The sequence below is a fragment of the Pseudorasbora parva genome, chromosome 14, assembly GCF_024679245.1.
Source record: "Pseudorasbora parva isolate DD20220531a chromosome 14, ASM2467924v1, whole genome shotgun sequence".
NCBI classification, from domain to species: Eukaryota; Metazoa; Chordata; class Actinopteri; order Cypriniformes; family Gobionidae; genus Pseudorasbora; species Pseudorasbora parva.
The window spans coordinates 2,765,503-2,772,672 of NC_090185.1; the positions used below are offsets into that span (position 1 = coordinate 2,765,503).

Sequence of the window (7,170 nt, forward strand, 5' to 3'; positions counted from 1 at the left end):
GTGGCTCTCTTACATGTGGAAAGCCAAACTGGTTCATAAAGGCTCTCAAGTCGAACCAACTTAGAACTCCCATTAGCACGGGCTCTGAACTAGCACTCGGTTCATTCTGGTGGAAAAGGGGTATGTGAGTCAGAATGCGATGCTGTGATTATCGGCAGTTGCATCGTTCGGCACGTCCATGCTGCCTCAGGACAGGTAAGGTGTGCAGTCACTGTTTTCCTGGTGCTCGTGTTCTTGTTGTCTCTGCACAGATTCCGGCGATCCTGAATGGTGACGAGAGCGTCGGAGCGATTTGTGCTGAATGCGAAGATGAACGGCATCAGAATATGGCAGACGGAGGTTCTGAAGACGGACTTCATGAGCCTGATGGAGACGGTAAGCAGAACATCACACGCGACGAGGGTCATCATGTCCGGAGCGCATCCCACATATCGATGAGGACTGAAAGGTTCAGTAGATTATTTGCTCTAAATGAATGGTTAATGTCATGGTGTAACTCAATCTTTTCCGGGAGTGGCCTAGGCTTTTCCGTGCTGATGGCCTACACCCCAGCAGGATCCGAGCGGATCTTCTGCTGGAAAATATCTCCTCTTAGGCTCCGTCCACACGGAGATGTGTTTAGCTGTATACTTATACATTTTGTAGCGTATCAGTGTTTCGTCCACACGGATCCGGCATTTTCGAAGAATGAATACGATATTTTCTGAAACCGGGTCCCAGAGTCGATAAATCTGAAAACGACAATCTTGCGTTTTTTCCTGTGTACAGCCAATCCGTATATTTTGTGAAACGGTGATATCATCACGCTACATCCGGCACGGTGAAAGACTAAAGGGATACAGCTACGGGCACTGGGCATGTGCACATTAATAATGCGTCATTTAATTACCATATCTGCATTATTGTAAGGGTAGGTTTAGGGTTGGGAAGGTGTAGTTTAATAAAACACATCTGTTAAGTAGCAAATGTATTTATTGTTATTTTATCGTGAGATTTTGCCTCACCTCCTTCCACCGCTATACCCCTTCTAGCCACAACTCTTCTTCTCCATTATTAGTGTATTAGTGTAACAACCTTGTTGTTATGGGTATAGAGTCTACAGAGACAAGATGGTGAGTAACAGGTTTATTTGAACAACTAGTTGAGTTTGAAACTTGAGGGAGTGAAGATGGGCTGATGATAGTTCGGGTTTGTGTTGCTCAGGGTGCACTGGGAGATCGTAGCAGGTATCGCAGGAGATAAACCCTGGAGAACACAGAACACACACACGCTGGACACTGGAGATTGCTGGAGACTGGGTAGAAGACACTGGAGACGGGTAAGTAACATCGAGAGAGTCCTTAAGGTAAGCTGCAGAGGTTAGTACCTTTCTCTAACGAGACTGGACAGTGACTGCGTGGGTGTGTGTGCCTTTTGTGCTCCTGGTGATTGTGGTGGTGATGGGTTGCAGGTGTGCGTGGTTAATACTCAGGTGAAAGTGTGCGCTGTGTATCTGTGCCGTGGGAGCCTGGTGTGTCTGTGACACTCGTGTGGACGCAAGATCGGATTGGGAAAGCTCTGGCTTCGTGTGGACCGGGCCTAAGACGCTACACACTGTATGACTAGTGAGTCAAAGCACAAATGTCTTTGTTCCACCCACATAGTTAGTTGATAGTAATGCGAGTGTAGTGCATTCTAGAGAGACTGTTTCTATTTCCCGATCAGTGAGGTCAAACAATAAATCTATCATAGGAATAGAAAAGATTACTGTGATTAAGCCAGAAAACCAAACCATTAGTGAACAAATCCCACAATTCAGCACAAGCATGGTCTGAATGGTTATGACGACGCTGTTGCAAATATCAATAGAGATAATCTTAATGTTACTCAGAGAACAGGACACAGAGTTCATTTATTTGAAATGCTTGTGCTAAATGTTTCACTCTCAGATATAAGAAAAATTCTACTATCTCTTGCTTTGGCCAGCGTGTATAGACCTCCAGGGCCCTGTGTTGATTTCCTAAAAGAGTTTGCTGATTTTTTTCTCAGAGCTTTTCAATCGAACAATCAAAGCATCTGCACGTAATAATCACAGCTAGTGTCTTAAACCCTATTCAGACGGGATTAGTTTAACATGAGGAGGTGGGGGTAAAGTAATTTTACCTCAGGACGTCTGTAATATTAATGGCCAATTCGCACGGGATAATACATCTCAGTAAAACTAGCAGAAGTCGGAGAAGTAACTCGCTTTACTCACCACAGTAACCTTCTTGTCGTCATGTGCGTATGACATTGCTGTTATCACGTGAGCAAACACACAACATGAGCACCAGTCTGAACTATATATGTGTGTGTTTTATTAAACAGTGCGATCAAGTCTAACGATTCTGATTGATTCCAAGAGCTAAAATAAGTGTTGTGCCTCTAATCTAATGGGTTTAAACTTCTTTTTGCTTTAAATGATACAAGGTAAATACTATAGGTTTGCTAAAGAGTTGTCCCACCACCTACAACGCAACGGAATGCTTCAAGCGCCTCCATGCTGGCAAAACATGCTTTTAAAAAAAAAACTATTTTACCATACATTTTTACAGCCGGTCTATTCGAACGGGATTAGTATTACCCAAGGTCATTTTTCCGGACCTTTTTACAGAAGGTAAAAGTCTCGGTAATCTTTACTGACATTGTCCGTAATGATTACCAAGATGGCACATTCGTACATGACTAAAATCAAAGAGAACCTCTGGTAATAATTACTTTTCCCCCATCTCCCCATGTTAAACTAATCCAGTCCAAATAGGGGTTTAGGGAAGTCTCTGCTCCTGAGTTACCAGAATTGGCTGCAATATGTCCTGTCCGAACCTTTGTCAGGCAGAGGGCGACCCCATACCAGAAATCTTTGCTCCTAAAGCAAACTAGAAAGCATCCGTCTACCAACTCATTTCCCATACTACTTTAGTCAGCAAGGCTGTATAAGCCAATATTGCTTTGGTGTTGGGAATTTACGCAAAAGTTACTCCCAGTAAAGGCTCCATACTTACTTGGTGAGCCCACCATAAAATGAGGTGGACTAGAGCTGAACTAAGTCCTGTTACCTCATTTCATAGCCTGTTGATCTATCCATCCATCCATCATCTTCCGCTTATCCGGGGTCGGGTCGCGGGGGCAACAGTCTAAGCAGAGACGCCCAGACTTCCTTCTCTCTGGCCACTTCCTCCAGCTCCTCCGGGGGTACCCCGAGGCGTTCCCAGGCCAGCCTGGAGACATAATCCCTCCAGCGTGTCCTGGGTCTTCCCCGGGGCCTCCTCCCGGGGGGACATGCCCGGAACACCTCCCTGGGAAGGGTTCCAGCAGGCATCCGAAATAGATGTGCAAGCCACCTCAGCTGGCTCCTCTCGATGTGAAGGAGCAACGGCTCTACTCTGAGCTCCTCCCGAGTGACCGAGCTTCTCACCTTATCTCTAAGGGAGCGCCCGGCCACCCTACGGAGAAAGCTCATTTCAGCCACCTGTATCCGGGATCTTGTCCTTTCCGTCCTGACCATAGGTGAGAGTAGGAACCCACAGCTCATGACCATAGGTGAGAGTAGGAACGCAGATTGACCGGTAAATCGAGAGCTTCGCCTTACGGCTCAGCTTCTTCTTCAACACGAAAGATCGGTACATTGCCCGCATTACTGCAGAATCTGCACCAATCTGTCTGTCAATCTCCCGTTTCATCCTTCCCTCACTCGTGAACAAGACCCCAAGATACTTAAACTCCTCCACTTGAGGCAAGAACTCTCCACCAACCTGAAGTGAGCAAGCTACCCTTTTCCGACAGAGAAACATGGCCTCGGACTTGGAGGTGCTGATTCTCATCCCAGCTGCTTCACACGGCTTCGGCTGCAAACCGTCCCAGTGCATGCTTAAGGTCCTGGTTTGAGGTTGCCAACACGACAACATCATCTGCAAAGAGCAGTGACGAAATCGTGTGGTCCCCAAACCGGACACTCTCCGGGCCTTGGTTGCGTCTAGAAATTCTGTCCATAAAAATTATGAACAGAACCGGTGACAAAGGGCAGCCCTGCCGGAGACCAACATGCACCGGGAACAAATTTGACTTACTGCCGGCAATGCGAACCAAGCTCCTGCTCTGGTCGTAAAGGGACCGTACAGCCCTAAGCAATGGGTCCCGGACTCCATACTCCCAGAACACCCCCCACAGGGTGCCACGAGAAACACAGTCGAATGCCTTCTTCAAATCCACAAAGCACATGTGGACTGGTTGGGCAAACTCCCATGAACCCTCCAGCACCCTGTGAAGGATATAGAGCTGGTCCAGTGCTTCACGACCGGGACAAAAACCACACTGCTCCTCCTGAATCCGAGGTTCCACTATCGGCCGAATTCTCTTCTCCAGTACCCTGGCATAGACTTTCCCAGGGAGGCTGAGAAGTGTGATCCCCCTGTTGTTGGAACACACTCTCCGATCCCCCTTCTTGAAAAGAGGGACCACCACCCCGGTCTGCCAGTCCATAGGCACTGTCCCCAACCGCCACGCGAGGCTGCAGAGGCGTGTCAGCCAAGACAGCCCCACAACATCCAGAGACTTAAGGTACTCAGGGCGAATCTTATCCACCCCCGACGCCTTGCCACCCAGGAGCTTATTAACTACCTCAATGATTTCAGCCCGGGTGACTCTTTCGAGGCCCTGTAATTGGAATGAGCGTATCCTAAACCCATGGGCGAGGACCCATTGGAGGGCAAGTCTGGTGCCAGCAGCCGCGGTAATTCCAGCTCCAATAGTGTATACTAAAGTTGCTGCAGTTAAAAAGCTCGTAGTTGGATCCCGGGAGTGGGCTGGCGGTCCGCCGCGAGGCGAGCCACCACCTGTCCCAGACCCTGCCTCCCGGCGCCCCCCGAATACCCTTAGCTGGGTGTACGGTCCAGGGGCCCGGAGCGTTTACTTTGAAAAAATTAAGAGTGTTCAAAGCAGGCCGCCTATCGCCGCTGAATACCACAGCTAGGAATAATGGAATAGGACTCGGTTCTATTTTGTGGGTTTCTGGAACCCGGGGGCCATGATTGAGAGGGACGGCCGGGGGCATTCGTATTGCACCGCTAGAGGTGAAATTCTTGGGCCGGCGCAAGACGGACGAAAGCGAAAGCATTTGCCAAGAATGTTTTTATTAATCAAGAACGAAAGTCAGAGGTTCGAAGACGATCAGATACCGCACACGCGCCACAATGGGCGGATCAGCGTGTGCCTACCCTGCACCGAGAGGCGCGGGTAAACCGCTGAACCCCGCTCATGATCGGGACTGGGGATTGAAACTGTTTCCCATCAACGAGGAATTCCCAGTAAGCACGGGTCATAAGCTCGCGTTGATTAAGTCCCTGCCCTTTGTACACACCGGCCGTCGCTACTACCGATTGGGTGGTTTAGTGAGGTCCTTGGATCGGCCCCACCGGAGCTCCTCGCTGGCCCTGGCGGAGCATCGAGAAGACGATCAAACTTGACCATCCGGAGGAAGTACATATAGTGGGTTTGCGGAAAAAAACCCATGCGTTTAATTGTCCAAAGGGCGAATAATTACCCGGAGGGACCGTAGGGCACATTCGGATCACTTTTCTCTGTTAATTACCACGCCATATGACCTTTCGTACTTACCCAGCTCCCGCTGACCGCTCCTTTGATTCCCCCGTATAGTGCCCGTATCGACGCAGATAGGGGGCGACCAAGGGCTAAAAGGTGACCCCCCCTCCGTCCGTGAACCAACTAAACGTCCACTCCTCATCTTTACACAGGTAAAAGGGGTAAATCGCTCCCTCGAGACCGCTAAACGTCCGATCCCCTGTTAAGGGATGGCCGCTGTTGACCGCAGCCTGCCGGCCCGTTATTCGTCCGATCGACTATCAGTTTGACGGAGCGGTCAGCGAGGGTGAGGTCAGGGTCCCGCCAACCCACTATTTGCTCGATTACCTACTATTTTCGATTTCCGTGCCTTTCCAATGGACCAATCCTCGTGTGGGCGGGTGCGGCCACGCCCCCATCTTACGGACCTGAGGAAGTAAAAGTCGTAATAAGGTTTCCATAGGTGAACCTGCGGAAGGATCATTACAGGTCTCCGGGCCTCAGAGCGTAGCCTCTACCCAGACAAATGCCTCGGGTTGCGCTCCGGCGCGATCCGAAACTCCCATTCGGTGAAAACCCAAAGCGTACGAGGGACTCTTCCCCGACAGGTACCCGTTGGTCCCCCCCCCCGGGGGGCCGTGGGTTCAAAGACCCCCTCTTCCGGAGGGGCGCCTGTCCAGGGCCTCGCCGCCATTTCCCCCCCCCCCCCCATTCTCTGTCTGTGTTGGTCGGCCAATCAAACCAAAACAAAAGAGTACGACTCTTAGCGGTGGATCACTCGGCTGGTGCATCGATGAAGAACGCAGCTAGCTGCAAGAACTAATGTGAATTGAAGGACACATTGATCATCGACACTTCGAACGCACTTTGCGGCCCCAGGTTCCTCCTGGGGCTACGTCTGTCTGAGGTTCTGCGGCTGGAGGCCTCCGAGGCCTCCGTCCTCCCAAGTTCAGACCGTCTCCTCCCCGCCTCCTTTCTCCTCGTCGGGGGGGTCCCGGGTGACTTTCCTCCACGGCTGCCGGTGGCCTGTGCTGCTTGCTGCCTGCGATGAGGAGCGCCCGGCACCGGCGCGGCGGACGTCCATTGTGCAGGGTTTCGTTTGCACCCGGTGGGGTTGGGGACAAGCAGGCGGGGGGTCGCGAGACGACCTCTCGAAACCGGCCAGCTCCGCTCTCACCCCCTCTCTGGTTACGACCTCAGATCAGGCGAGACTACCCGCTGAATTTAAGCATATTACTAAGCAGAGGAAAAGAAACTAACAAGGATTCCCTCAGTAGCGAAGAGGGAAGAGCCCAGCGCCGAATCCCCGTCCTCCAGCCGGGGCGAGGGAATTGTGGCGTACAGAAGACCGCTCTCTCCGGGCGAGGGCTGGGGGTCTAAGTCCTTCTGATGGAGGCTTAGCCACTTTTTTCTATTTATTTATTTATTTATTTATTTATTTATTTATTTATTTATTTATTAGTATTTGAGCGCATGAAACTGCAAAAGGCGAATATCCGCACAGCACAGCCGCTGACGAACGTACGCTGCGTTTAAATGCTCTATATGGCACTTTCACTCCAAATTTTTTTTATA

General features: G+C 50.5%; 1 non-coding gene across 1 annotated transcript; it reads left to right on the forward strand.

Annotated features, from left to right (window-relative positions):
* Positions 1-6,353: 6,353 nt before the first annotated feature.
* On the forward strand, positions 6,354-6,507 carry LOC137040824 (5.8S ribosomal RNA). The gene has a single exon (XR_010897989.1). It is a non-coding gene; the product is annotated as a 5.8S ribosomal RNA (ribosomal RNA).
* The last annotated feature ends 663 nt before the right edge of the window (positions 6,508-7,170 follow it).